Source organism: Myotis nattereri, assembly GCF_964212035.1.
Source record: "Myotis nattereri genome assembly, chromosome: 7".
Lineage (NCBI taxonomy): Eukaryota > Metazoa > Chordata > Mammalia > Chiroptera > Vespertilionidae > Myotis > Myotis nattereri.
In genome coordinates this window covers 87,022,061-87,037,152 of record NC_138082.1, presented here as the reverse complement: position 1 = coordinate 87,037,152, position 15,092 = coordinate 87,022,061, and the positions used below count along the sequence as shown (strand labels likewise).

Genomic DNA, 15,092 nt, shown 5'->3' with positions numbered 1-15,092 from the left:
ATTAACAAAAGAAAAAGAAAAAAGAAAACTAGAGGGAAATAGAGGAGAATATTTATGACTTTGGAGTGGGGAAAGATTTTCTTTAAAAGAAGAAACAATTAGTATAAATAAAAACAGAAAAGGTTGATAAATATGATCATAAAGACACCACTGTAAAAAAGTGAAGAACCAAGTTCTAGCCTGGAAGGAGATAGATATTGGCTTCATATGACTAATGAAGAATTTAGATACTGACTATAGAAAAGTTTCTAAAATTAAAATATAAAAAGACAAGCAGTCTATCTGAGAAGTGGCCCAGGCAGAAAAAAAGATCCAACTGCTCGTGAGGAGAGAGACGCAGCCCCTGAGAAACCTGAAAAATGCAAACTAACACCGTAAGAAAGTACCATTTCACACTCTTCAAATTAGTACAAAGTTAAAATACACACATAGTGCTAGTGTTGGACACTTTCATATTCTGCTGGTAATTTTTGGTATTTTTGTCAAGTTGAAGATATGCAAACACTAATACCTCATAAATGTCACTAGAGAAACTTGTGAACATGCACTAGAAGTGGGTTTTATAAAAATGTTTATATAGCAAGGTTGAAAAAAATAGCAAACAAAACTAAACAAAATCCCTAGGAACTCACTAGATGTCCATTAATTGGAGATTAGAAAATGTTAACACATTCATACAGTGGAATAACAGAGTACTAACACAAATTAACTGGAGCGATCCTATATATCCTCCATTGGAAAAGTCTCAAAAACAGTATTGAACAACAACAATAAAAAAGAGCCAGTTGCAGAAAGATAGATACAATAAAACTTACATAAATACAATGTATATAATAAATATATACACAATGTATAGTACAAATACTATGTATACATTACATATAATATATACACTATATACAAAATTTAAAGTATACAAATAATACTAAACATCACTTACCAATACATTTATATGTAGGAAAAACATAAGAGGTATGGAAATCTAAGCACCAAATTCAGGAGGGAGGGAGGGATATGGGATCAGGTGGAGCTACATAGGAGTTCAGCAGTTTCTATGCTTTTTTATATTCCTGAGATACATTAAAAGCAAGTAAACAAAACTAAAATAGCTCCAGTGTTGTGAGATAGCGCCCAATTCAATTTTCTGTAAACTCTTTTATTCAGGTATAATTTCAGCCTACTGCTTCCAAAAAAGTTGCCAGCTCTCAGCCTGGTGACACAATCGGTTTTTAACTTTAATCTCATGACTAGGACTCTTCTTTGTCTTGGGGAACACAAATACTTGCTTCCAGTTAGCAAGTCTGTACAGGAATTTCTTCCCAATTTATAGCCAGCGTTCTGTTTTCACATTATTCCAACCTGCTTGTCTCCTTTTCAGAGAAAGGGCATTCATGAGCTGGACAAAGGATATTTTTGGGGGCATGGGTTCAGGTATGGGTTGTCAAATCTGTTAGCCAGCTTTCAGGCTACTGAAATGGAGTCAGGATTGCCTAGTTCTAGTTCTGAATCTGTCCTGAACCAGGAGTGCAAGACCTTGGGTGAATGAATCCCTTAACTGCTTTGGCCTTCAGTTTTCCCACAGCCAAATGAGGGTGGTGATGAAATACTCTCAAAGGTACCATCCTTTTATATTTGTATTTATTTTTTAAAATATATTTTTTATTCCAGAGAGGAAGGGAGAGGGAGAGAGAAACATCAATGGTGAGAGAGAAACATTGATCGGCTACCTCCTGCACGCCCCCTACTAAGGACAAGCTCGCAACCTGGGTTGTGCTTTGACTGGCAATCCAATCTGTGACCTCCTGGTTCATAGGTCAATGCTCAACCACTGAGCCATGCAGGTCGGGCTAAGGTACCATCTTGATGTAACTTTCCATGTTTCAAAGGCAGAATTTTAGGCTCTTTTTTGTTGTTAATTTTTACCCAAGGTTATTTTTTCCATTGGTTTTTAGAGAGAGTAGAAGGGAGGGAGGGGATGGGAGGAAGGGAAGGAGGAGAGAGAGAGAGAGAAAGAGAGAACACATTGTTCGGGTGCCTCCCTCATACACTGGGACTGGGCTGGGGTTTAAACCTGAAACCCAGGTACATGTCCGCGACCAGGCATCTAACCTGGGACACTTCAGTGTGTGGGCCGATGCTCTAATCCAGGGGTGGGCAAACTTTTTGACTCGAGGGCCACAGTGGGTTCTTAAACTGGACCGGAGGGCCAGAACAAAAGCATGGATGGAGTGTTTGTGTGAACTAATATAAATTCAAAGTAAACATCATTACATAAAAGGGTACGGTCTTTTTTTTTTAGTTTTATTCATTTCAAATGGGCCGGATCCCCATTCAAAAGAAAGGAGATGGGCAGTGGAGTTTGAATACTACTGTGTAAATAGCAGGGAGGGTGCGTAATTCCAGGTGACTCACTGTGGGAGACAATGCAGAGAAATGCACTGGGGCCAAGTTCATGAGCGAAGACACAGCTACATAGCTAAATCATGCATGAGCAAAGGCACGTTTTGGGAATTAACAAAACACATTTGAAGATATTCATTTAAAGACTGTGAACAGATTAATATCATGTATGCTATGACTCACTAAAAACTAGATGAAGCAATAAGGAGAGCTAGGAAGCATGACACTAAATCAGTGATGGCGAACCTTTTGAGGTCGGCGTGTCAGCATTTTGAAAAACCCTAACTTAACTCTGGTGCCGTGTCACATATAGAAATTTTTTGATATTTGCAACCATAGTAAAACAAAGACTTTTATTTTTGATATTTATTTTATATATTTAAATGCCATTTAACAAAGAAAAATCAACCAAAAAAAATGAGTTAGCGTGTCACCTCTGACACGCGTGTCATAGGTTCGCCATCACTGCACTAGATGATTTGAAAAGAAGAAAAAGAATTTGAGTTACTGTGAACTGCAGAAGGCAAGAGAATTTCATCCAGGAATAGGACACTCTGAATAAACACGACTACCTGGGAAATAAGACAAATACAAATCTTATAATTTTAAAATATGCTGATTTCTTAATGGATCCTTTAACTTTTAAGCTGCAAGCTGGCAGAGTAAGAGCCTCCGCCTCCATTTCAAGTCCTACATGATATGATCAATGTGACAAAAACAGAGGAGAAAGGCAAGAGTGCCGCTCTGGAGCAGCCAAGATTCCCATGCACGACAAGCGGGCAGTACCCTTAGATTTAGGAGATACTTGGAATTATTTTATCCTTAAGATGGTGAACAAACAGACCAGATCTGTTACCTTTCCTAAGGCAACAAAGTAGGGCAGTTTCACTTACAGATTCTAATCTAGCTAATGCACTCCTCTCTGACTTTGCTCTGATTCTGAAGTATGTGTGCATGTGATAATGGTCTACGTGCCAAAATATGCCAATTTTTGTAAATATTGTCTGTGAAATTCTAAATGACCTTATTAAAATGGAAAGAGTTAGGCTTGCTCAAGAGTATTAGAATAAATAAACCTTGCCCAAAGCCTATTCTAAAACATCATTCTAGTTCTGAGTCTAAATATGTCATAATGGCTTCAATGTTTATTGGGGTTAGCTCAAGAAACATTCTCGTCACTCCTCAGCTTTTGACCCACCCCCACCTGCGGAGTGTCCCCTTTTAGGTTCCACCATTATAACAACTGTATAGTCTAGTAACTTCTGCTTTCCTTCCTACACAGGCTATCTTGTGTGTAAGAACTGTACTTTTTCAGCTATGCATACTCAGGAGCCGGCCAAGTTCTGGCAAAGGAGAGGCTATTAGATAACATATAAATGAACGCAAATTGGCCCTTCACTTGGTTTTGGATGTTTCCAAATGGCTCTCTGCACTTGGATGGGCTGATTGGTCCACTGGCGCAAGAGTCCATCTGAGAATTGGCAGGGACTAATGTTGCTTGAGAGACCTCACTGATGGCGGTTCAAAAGGAAAACTCTATGCCCGGTTACCTACTTGTTGGCATTTGCCCTTTGAATTCACTAGGTAAGGACTGCTCTTCTAAAAGCCTGAACGGGTCCAGATTATGACACACTGGCTACAGGGAATGTTTGAAGGGATACTTGGTCATTTGCTTTGCATCAGAGCTGTCCACAGACCACATGGATTTGTCATGCTTCTTAAGGTAAGAACACCAACTTTCACTCTGCCATGGTTACTGACAAGTGGATTTTGTAGCATCAATTTCACTAGTTGTGACAACACTGGCAACGAGAACTATCCTCTTTACTGGAGTGAACTTAATGCTTCTGACTAGACTAAGTGACTTCGTTGGGACTCATAGTGACTTGATGGCCATGAGGGCACCCCCGAATCTATCAGTTCTCTCATAACTGCCACTGTAGTGTTTAAAGAGGGTCAGACTGGCAGCGTAAGAAAACTCATGAGAGGTAAGCCAGACACCTGCATTGTCCTTCAGTGGGTGATACTTACCATGTAAGCCAAATAATGAGAGTAATTGCACTCCAGGGAGTGGTTACAAACATGAACTAGCAAACTACTTTCTAATCTGTTTCTATCACGTATAAAAGACACACCCTGCTTTTGCCCACACATTTCTGTGACACACATTACTTCTCTAGCAGAGACTACCTGTTCCCCAAGTAGTGCAAAGCCAGATTCCATGTGGACTATTACACAGATGTTGATATACGAATTGCTGAATTTAAATTTCTATAGGCATACTTCTTTTTTTTTTTACTTTAACTTTTTAAAAAATATGTTTTATTGATTTTTTACAGAGAGGAAGGGAGAGGGACAGAGAGTTAGAAACACCGATGAGAGAGAAACATGGATCAGCTGCCTCCTGCACACTCCCCACTGGGGATGTGCCCACAACCAAGGTACATGCCCTTGACTGGAATCGAACCTGGGACCCTTGAGTCTGCAGGCCAACGCTCTCTCCACTGAGCCAAACCGGTCAGGGAACTTTAATTTTTATAAGAGTTTATTTGAGCCAAACTGGCAAATATGCCAGGGAGCATATCTCAAATTCTCCTCATACTTTCATATTGATTTCAGAGAGGAAGCGAGAGGGAAGGAAAGATAGAAACAACAATGATGAGATTGATCGGCTGCCTCCTGCACACCTGATCAAGCCCGTATCCCGGCCATGTACCCTTGACCAGAATCAAACCGGGACCCTTCAGTCTGCATGCAGGCTGATGCTCTATCCACTGAGCCAAACCAGTAGGGCCATACTTCCTTTTTCACTGAGATTATTGAAGCGGGTTACTAAAGTATGTTGGCTACCCTAGACTGGAAGATACTGCTTAACTGAAGCACAGGGAGGAATATCCTCTTACCCAGAGTTTAGCAATTTCTGTTTGTTAGGGCATTCCATCAAATTCTTTAGGAATGACTTTTAAAAATTATAAAAAATATGTTTGCAGAATAAAGAATATGGCATAAGTTTAAAAATAACCAATAATCTTACCACCCTGAGATGGTCACTTGCTCATATTTTGATCTAGCAAGTTTTCTATGACCAAGCTGCAGTTACTTTTTTAATATATTTTTTATTGATTTTTACAGAGAGGAAGGGAGAGGGATAGAGAGTTAGAAACATCGACAAGAGAGAAATATCAACCAACTGCCTCCTGCACAACCCCTACTGGGGATCGAGTCTGCAACCAAGATACATGCCCTTGATCAGAATTGAACCTGGCACCCTTCAGTCCGCGGGCCAATGCTCTACCCACTGAGCCAAAATGGTTAGGGCTAAGCTGCACTTCTTATAGGAACTGATACCTAGAGGCCAGGTATCTATAAATCAATAAAATATATTTTTTATAAATCAGTTGCTGAGTAAAACATAATCAGAAAGCAGAGAAAAACAGGAAGAGCTGATGACATTAATAAAAATTGTCATCCTCAAAATTGTAATGATAATAAAAAGGCATAAAATCATAAAGCTTGTGTGCCTTTAGAAACCATTAGTGCAGTATTTTACTCTGTGGATAAGACCCTGAGAATGTGACCAGCTGAGAGAAGGCACAGCCAAGAATTAGAATTTAGGAGTCAAGGCTTTTGGCATAGTCTCCTTGTTCTCACAATGCTTTTAACTGATTGGATTTAATGATTGATAAACTTGGCTTTGGAATGAACATTATTGTATGAGATGGGAAGAATAATAAAATGGGTAGTGACTCCTAATGGGTATAGAACTTCTTTGTGGGGTGATGAAAATGTTCTAAAATGGATTGTGGTGGTGACTGCACAACTCTGAATATACTAAAGACTATTGAACTGCATACTTTACATGGGCAAATTATATGTATGAATTATATCTCAATGAATCTGGTAGCAAAAATGTATGAGACATAGGAAAATTTAAAGATTGACAGGGTAGATGATACTAGAAATTCATTAAGTTGTATACTTTAAATGAGCTAACTGTATGGTATTTGAATTATATCTCAGTAAATCTGGTAGCAAAAATAAACATTTAAGGAGATCTAACATGATATGATAGATGAATGTTTTTTAGAATTATTTTTAGGTGAGATAGTGGTATTGAGGTTATATTTATAAAAATCTTTACTAGTAACTTAGAAATACTACATTTATGGGTGACATAAAAATTACTTTCTTGACCTTGAAGTATGTGGGGGCCCTGTCCAGATGTTCAAGACCAGTGTGAGTGTGGAAGCCCGTCAGTCAGTGGGATGTTCAAGGCCAATTTGCCACATGCAGATGCAGAAGCAAGGACGCAGCAGTCTTCCTGCACACACTGCGCAGGCGCACCTTTCTACAACCCAAATGCTGGCGCCACTGTTTGGCAAGAAGCCTCTGTTATCCGAGTTCGTATAAAGACGTGCTGTTGACCGGCCGCTTGCTGGACTGCTTTATTAGCGGCTATGTGGGCTCCTGTTTGCTGCGGCTGCTTTGAAGAACTGTTTTGTCTGATGGCTCCTTGTTAGCAATGGCTACTTGATCTACAATAAAGTTTCTCCTATATGTCTACGGCTTCTCATACCTTCTCCATCTAATACCCGGTCTCCAAGGACCAGTGCTCCCACAAAGTATCACCTCACTTTATTGCTCCCCTAATCTTAAAACTAAATTCCTCCTTCAAATTACCTATCTTCCCTCTCTCCAGTTCTGTTTCTACCCTTCTTTTTTAAAAAAAATCTATTTTATTGATTTTTTTACAGAGCGGAAGGGAGAGGGACAGAGAGTTAGAAACATTGATGAGAGAGAAACATGAATCAGCTGCCTCCTGCACACCCCCCACTGGGGATGTGCCTGCAACCAAGGTACATGCCCTTGACTGGAATCGAACCTGGGACCTTTCAGTCTGCAGGCGGACGCTCTATCCACTGAGCCAAACCAGTCAGGTTCTACCCTTTTTTCTGAAGCCATTCCCATCAGGCTTTCATCCTCACTACTCCAATGTGAGAGCCAAAGGTCAGTATAGCCTCTTGGCAATTGACTTGGTTGCTCGTCCTGATTTCCTTCCATGGCTTCCTCGTATTTCAGTGGCTGCCGTCTCCTTTGGTTTCATAACCATCTCAATCCCTGAAATGCTTGAGTGCTCCAAGGATCCTCAGATAACTTTTAGGTCTCCCAGATTTACAGATTCAGCTTGTACCTTTATTCTGAACTTGATTCATATATCCTTCCTGATATTTCCACGTTAATAGGCATTTCAAACTTAACATCTCCAAAATTAATCTATTCCCATTTTAGTAAATGGCAACTCCATTCTTCAAGTGGCTCAGGCATCTAACTCTTCTTTTTCGCACACCCTTCATGCATTAATCAATCAAATCTTGTGTCTCATTTGGATATATCCAGATGTCTCACCCCTCCAATGCTTGCACTTTGCCCAAGCCACCTACCAGTCTCTCCCTTGGTCTACAGCAGCAACCTGTCCCCACCCCTGATCCCTTACAATCTATTCTCAAACAAAAGCTAAAGTGATTCTTTTCTTTTTATTGCTTTCAGAGAGGAAGAGGGAGAGAAACATCAATGATGAGAGAGAACCACTGATTAGCTGCCTCCTGCACAACCCCTATTGGCGATCGAACCCTTGACAGGAATGGAACATGGGACCCTTCAGTCCGCAGGCCTGTGCTCTATCCACTGAGCCAAATTTGCTATGACCTAAAGTGATTCTTTTATTTAATAAAAGTGATTGTTTAAAAGGCTTCCTCTCACAATGCCCTAGTCCCTATACAACTTGGCATCCTGCTACCTATGACCTCATTTCCTCCCTTTCCTCTCCATGCTCTGCTGTCACCCTGGCCTCTTTTCTGTTCTTAGAATGTAGTAGACATCCCGCTGCCTCAGAATCATTTGTGCACTTTCCATTCTTCCTACCTGGAATGCTTTTCCCAAATAAAGAACATTGCTTGTTCCCTCGCTTCCTTCAGATCTTTGCTAAGTTTTCTTCTCAGTGAGCCTCCCTCCCCTCTTGCAGCAATTAAGCAGAAATCATTCCTCAGCATTCTCCATTACTGCCTCACTGCTTCATTTTTCCCACAATACTGACCCTACCCGATATATATTTTATTATTTTTCTATCTCTTCTAAGAACAGCAATTTTTCCCCTGCTTTGCCAAGTGTCTGGCACACAATCTTCTCGAGTGTATGAATGCTGTTCATAATGCAGTTTAAACAGCACCAGCTTCATGCACTCCCGAGGAAGATGACACTGACTGCTATCTATCTTTGCAAGGGAGCTCACAGCAGAGGGAATTCCAGGGGTCAGCTTTCAGCGCCAGTCCTGGTACCAATCAGCCATATGACATTGGGTGAATAACTTCCCTTTCTGGCCCTCAATTTCCTCACCTGCCAAAGGACATTATTGCTTTAAATGATCTCACAGGATGCTTGAGAATGCAAAATGAAAGATGAAGTGTTAACTAGAAAGTGGTGTTTTTACATTACCTACAAAGATATACTTATCTGACATTTTGTATTTTTTTAAAGGCAATAAACATACCTGGAGTTAACTCCCATACTCTTTAGGGACCTCACAGGGGCAGTTTTGGTGTTTGAGCTCTTATACATTCCAGTCATTTGACAGGGAAAGCTCTTGATGTCAGCCTATCCTTTCTTCTGGGAACATTCACTCTTGGCATGTGAATACTTTCTCTCAACATTCCTGTCCAAACTAGTGAGTGGTCAGTGGCCATGGTGCTGGGCTCCCATGGGAGTTTTGTTTCAAAATTACTTGTGGGTATGTGGTCCGTTAGCCTCCTCTCAGCCCATCTCTAAGCCCAAAACCTAATTTTTGCAGCTACAAATGTGGTAAATAACAACTGGCTCACATTTACTAGTATCTTTTTTTTTTTTAAATATATTTTATTGATTTTTTACAGAGAGGAAGGGAGAGAGATAGAGAGCTAGAAATATCGATGAGAGAGAAACATCGATCAGCTGCCTCCTGCACGCCCCCCACTGGGGATGTGCCCGCAACCCAGGCACATGCCCTTGACCGGAATCGAACCCGGGACCCCTCAGTCCGCAGGCCGACGCTCTATCCACTGAGCCAAACCGGTTTCGGCTTTTTACTAGTATCTTGATGTTTAATGATATATCAATAATTTATCCAAAGTAGTACTCAATGTATGGCATATCTCAAAACCTCCATAAATGCTTTACATAAAGGGAGTATGTTTTAAGCTTCCAGTTCCTAAGTTTTTTCACCATGTTCTTACCCCAAGCGAAGGACCTGAAACTGTATAGGTTTCTCCCCTTGGTTTCAAAATGTTCCCCATCCTATTGAGAGCAAAGGGTTACGCACTGCCCCGATCACAAAAGCATCATTCACAATAGCCAAAGGGAGCAAGGAACTCAAGTGTCCACCATGGCAAACAATGGAACATTATTCAGTCTTAAAAAGTAAGGAAATTCTGACACATGCTGCAACATGCGTGAACATTAAAGATGCTACGTTAGGTGAAATAAGCCAGTCACATGCAAAAACCCCCCAATAGGTTTGTGGGGTTCCACTTACACGAGGCACCCGAGTAGTCACATTTACACAGAAAGTAGGAGGGTGGTCGCAGGAGCTGGGGAACGGGGCCTCGGCACAGAATTCATTTTATGGGAGGAAGAGTTCAGGGGATGCTGCATCCCACGGCGAGTGTCCTGACCTCCACTGTGCACTCAGAAATGGTGAAGACGGTCCGTTTTATGCTGCTGCCCACACCCCCCATTCCATCCATCACACCCTCCTTCCCCCGTCCCGTGTGCGCTCTGCTCTCACTCACTCCCCGCGCAACACGCACTCGGGGCCCCCGCCCCGCGGCGCCTCTGCCCCGGAGCGCTTTCCCCAGCGCCCGCCCGTTTTCACAGGGCTGCTCGCGCTTTCGCCCTGGAGATGTCACCTCTTCCCGGTCCCAGGAGCCCCATGCCACCCTATTCCTGCGGCCCACGGTGCTCGCTGCCGCACTGCAGAGGACCTACACAGGGCTCTACTGTTTGAGCCGCCTCCCCAGCCCGACGTGTGCGCCCGGAGGCCGGGGCGTTACCTGCCGCCCTCCCGCGCCCCTCCCCAGCCGGACACAACCCCCAGCACGGCGTGCGGCGCACAAGAGCTGCCCGGGAGCACGCAACGCACAGGACTCCGCCATGCGCTGGCGATGGAGGGGGCCAACTCGGACCGAGGGGTTTCCGCGAGGCGGTGTTGGGGTCGACACGAAGCTGACAATGTCGGTACCGGCGAGCGCAGGCTCCTGCGCGGCAAGCCCTAGGTGCAGCCTCAAAACGCGCCCTTTTGGCTCCGCAGCACTGTCCTAGAGGGGAACGCGAGGGGGGCAGCGCGGCGTGGAGACGCTCGTCCCACCCAACAGGCTCCGCTCCAAACAGGTCAAAGAACCGTTAAAAAGTGTGCTTCCGGCGCAAGTGCCGCCCCTACTCCAGAAAGGAAGGAGAAGGGACGCGGTACGGAAAGCCGCAGGGCCCGCGGGCGGGGGAGCGCGCAACCCCGAAGGGAAAGGCCGGCTCCTTCAGGGTCAGACGCCGGCCCGAGGCGGATCCTCCTGGGCCCTGCGCACCGCACGGCCTGCTCTGCGGGGCCCTGCCGCCTGGCCGCTTAGACCAGACCCTCCTGGTTTAGCCTAGTTTTGCCGCCAGTTCCCCGGGAGCCCACCTGCACCCTGGCCACGATTCCTTAGGGAACCTGCCCCCTACGGGTCCCCGTCAGGGTCAGCCGACGTGCTCCGAGGGCGAAAGCTCGCGGAATTCCAGCTTTCACGTCCGGCGCCGCCAGGCCTGCGCCTGCGCGGGGCGTGACCATAGAGATGCAGCCGCCTCTCTGGCCTCAGTTTACATTCTCTATGGTCCCGCTGGGTCGGTGGCGGTAAGGAGAAAAAGGGAGAGCGCAGTGCGCAGGCGCTCTCGGCTTTTTTTTTTTTTTTTTTTTTATTTAATCCCAGCACCAAGCACTTAACCTCATTAGGGTGGAGGAGAAGGCGGCGGCGATCTGGTAAGGCAGCGGCCACTCAGCGAATAATGCGGCTGCAGGTGTGCGGTGAGGGCGAGGGGAGGCAGAGCCCAGCCCGCCCAGGCCCCCGCGCCTCCCCCCGGTGGAGGTCGCCGGGACGGGGTGAGGGCGATGTCCAGCCTAGTCATCGGTTCTTGGGTGCACTTTGGGGGGAGGGGGCGCCCGAGGTGGGAGCCGGCGTGGAGCGGGATGGGAGGGGTGTTTTTCCAACCCGCGGATCGCCGGTCCCAGGCTGCTTTGCAGAGGCTGGGGGAGGGTGCCGGCTGTGAGGTCAGCTTGCTTTGTGTGCCCCTTTCTCCTTCCCTCTCCCAGACCCCACCCCTGACCAGACTCAGCCCGGCCGGCGGGAGAAGCCAGCGAACCCCAATCGCATTGGGAAAGACCCCCCGGAATCGCACGGGGAGGGGGCAAGGGAGAGAAGCCCACCACAGCTAGTCGGCGAGTGATGGGTGTGGAGAACTCCAGAGGGAAGGGTGCCGGGGAGGCGGGCGGCGGGGCTCCCGGCCCGGCCAGACAAAAGCTGAGCTGGCGGCGGGCGGGATGGGGGTCCCCGGGATCCCTGGGGCGCGGGGAGCTTTCGGGAGCTGGGCAGGCGAGTGCTGAGTGAAGCCCGTGCAGCCTCCTCTACTTGCCTTTGTTGTTCATGTTGGCAGAGGCGCCCTGCCGAGGAGTGTGCGATCTTGCCCCTTAGCCTGGCTGGGTACAACGGAGCTAATTGAATTGTGCTTTCCATGTTCTGAGCCGCTCCGCTGGGTATGGGGTTTTCTAGCTTCGAACTTATTACATAACTAGTGGCCCGGTGCACGAAATTCGTGCACAGGAGTGGGGTGGGGGGGAGGGGTGTTCCTCAGCCCGGCCTCCGCCCTCTCCAATTTGGGACCTCTCTGGGAATAACCCGCAGAGGACATCCCTCTCATAATCTAGAACCGCTGTCTCCTAACCGCTTGCCTGCCTGCCTGCCTGCCTGATTGCCCCTAACTGCTTCTGCCTGCCAACCTGATCATCCCTAATTGCTCCCCTGCTGGCTTGATTGCCCCTAACCATCTCTGAGTCAGCCCTACACCCGGGACCCAGGATTCCCTCCTCCAGCCGACCACAGGCACCTGGGACCTGGGCTTCCCTCCCAGTGGTCAGCCATAGGCACGTGGAACCCAGGCCTGCTTTGCCCATGCCGGTTGCAGCTGCAGGGGATGGTGGGCAGGTGGCTTTGCCCGAGCTGCAGCCGCAGGTGCTGGCACCTGGGACCACAGGGTGGGCGGCTTCTCCATCTCCCAGGCCACAGCCAGCTGCAGGCACTGGTGCCCGGGACTGCTGGCAGGTGGCTTTGCCCGGCCCGGCTTTGTCAGGAAGGATGTTCAGATGGTTGTCCAGAAGAAGTGCAGTCTAATTAGCATATTACTCTTTTATTAGAATAGATCATGGTGTGTGTGTGTGTGTTTTTTTTTTTTTTGCCATCATTAACCATAGTAACTATTGCTTATGTATTAAAGTTCTATTCCTGCTAAGTCTAGAAGCAGCCTCAAAATCCTTCTCACCATTCATCTTAAGTCTGATGCTTAGTTGATCAGAATTAATACCTGAGGTGAAGCCTCTTACTGCAGATGTATCCCAGAATGTATGGCATCCTCTCTGCTTTATGATCCAGCTAATAATACATTGCCTCAATCATGTTGATTGAGGTCATTTTTCCCCGTGCAGTTTCTAGTAGATTACCATCTACTGCCGAGGAAGTAAAATTGACTGTCTCCATGTAGATCACAAAATAAGGCATTTTTCTCATCGATAAAATTTCATTCTTTCAGCACGAGTAATTTTGTCAACAACGTTTTGAGGCAGTAACAGTTTGTAACAAATTGAATTATTGTTTCAGGTACTGTGCTGTGTCATACACAGATTTCATTTTATCTTTGCAACAACTCTATACAGTAGGTACTAGAATGACAGAAGAGAACACTGAGGTATATAGAGATCAGGTAACTTGACCAGTAAAACCTGAAAGTGGCTGAGTCTCATTTCAAATCCATGAGCCATGCCCTTTAACCGTTACACTCCACTCAGTACTGTGCTAGGGCAGTGATGGCGAACGTATGACACGCGTGTCAGAGGTGACACACAAGCTCATTTTTTTGGTTGATTTTTCTTTGTTAAATGGCATTTAAATATATAAAATAAATATCAAAAATATAAGTCTTTGTTTTACTATGGTTGCCAATATCAGAAAATTTCTATATGTGACACGGCACCAGAGTTAAGTTAGCGTTTTTCAAAATGTTGACAAGCCGACCTCAAAAGGTTCGCCATCACTGTGCTAGAGCGTGCTCTTACTGGCTCACAAATTTTCAAGGATTTTGTAAGCTGGTTGTTAAACATGTTCATTATTAAAAATTAAATTATATAATCTTAAAAGTGAATAAATTGCATTAAAACCAAAGGTAATACATACTCTAAATTCATCACTTCTCAATTATTTACTACACTGTTCTGACTCTTGACATTATTTATATCTTTTGGGTCTTTCTGGTAGAATATAATAGTGTATTACTGCATGTTTCTCCTCAGCTCTGCATTTAGTGGCATCACACTAGCAGCTGAAATCAGCCGTGGATGGAGAATTTATGCCACAGAAATTGGCCGATAGTATATTGTTTTCTTTGGTTGAGAGCCAGTTGTTAAACGTTTATCGGCACAACACTGACCACATTGGTGGTGGTGGTGGTCTTGTCAGAATGTGTTATATTATGCAGATGAAAATCTATTTACATAGACTTGATGTAGATATTTTCAAAGATGGAAGAATTGTCCCTGTCAACTATTTTAGTTGATTCATATCTTCACTAATTGTCATCATTGCAGTTTTTAGTTCCCATATGGATTGCTGGATGTAATAGGTCATGCCCTGTCCCTGTCCCCTCCCTTTGTAGCCTTTGTTACCTTAAGGACTCTAGTTTTCCATTTATATGTTTAAGTACCAACCTTACAGGCTTAAAAACGTAAGCTTTTAACACTGCTCTCTCTGTTCTGTATCCTTCAGATGAAAAGTGGAGTTGGGTTGCAGCGCAGGAGAGAAATTCGGAAGGGGAATATTGGAGTAATGACTGCAGTAGGAGAAGAGGGAACCCATTTCCCTGGCCACAGGGGTGGCAGCTTCTCTGGGTGGCTGCAGCCTGGGACCTTGGGGCGGGTGGCTTGTCTGGCGCCTGGACCGCAGCCAGCTGTAGGCGCTGGCACCTGGACCACAGGTGGGCGGCTTCTCCGTGTCCCCTGTGATGCAGTGTGGGCAGCTTCTCTGGCCGGCTGCGGCCTGGGATCACCGGGCAGGCGGCTTCTTCGTCTCCCAGGCTGCAGCCAGCCTCAGGTGCTGGAACCCAGCTTCTCAGTCTTCCCGAGGACAGGGGGCGGGCAGAGGTGGGGCAGGCAGCTTCTCCGGCCGGCTGCGGCCTGGGATCACCGGCTTCTTCATCTCCCGGGCGGAAGCCAGCCTCAGGCGCTGGAGCCGGACTTCTGTCTCCCCTGATTTCTGCGTCTCCAACAGGCCTGGAGTGGCCAGAGCTGGGATGCTTGCATGGTAGCTGTGGCTGCGATGCAAGTATCCCGGCTCCAGCCTCCGCCATCTTTGTTGGGTTAATGTGCATATCAC

The 15,092-nt window shown here is 45.6% G+C and overlaps 1 protein-coding gene across 1 annotated transcript in view; it reads left to right on the top strand.

Annotated features, from left to right (window-relative positions):
- The first annotated feature begins 11,299 nt into the window (after positions 1-11,299).
- The window catches only part of CLASP1 (cytoplasmic linker associated protein 1), a 273,563-nt gene continuing 269,770 nt past the window's right edge, over positions 11,300-15,092 (top strand). The window contains exon 1 of the mRNA XM_081096080.1: positions 11,300-11,437. The gene's annotated coding sequence lies outside the window, so the exon portion shown is untranslated. The remainder of the gene's footprint in view (positions 11,438-15,092) is intronic.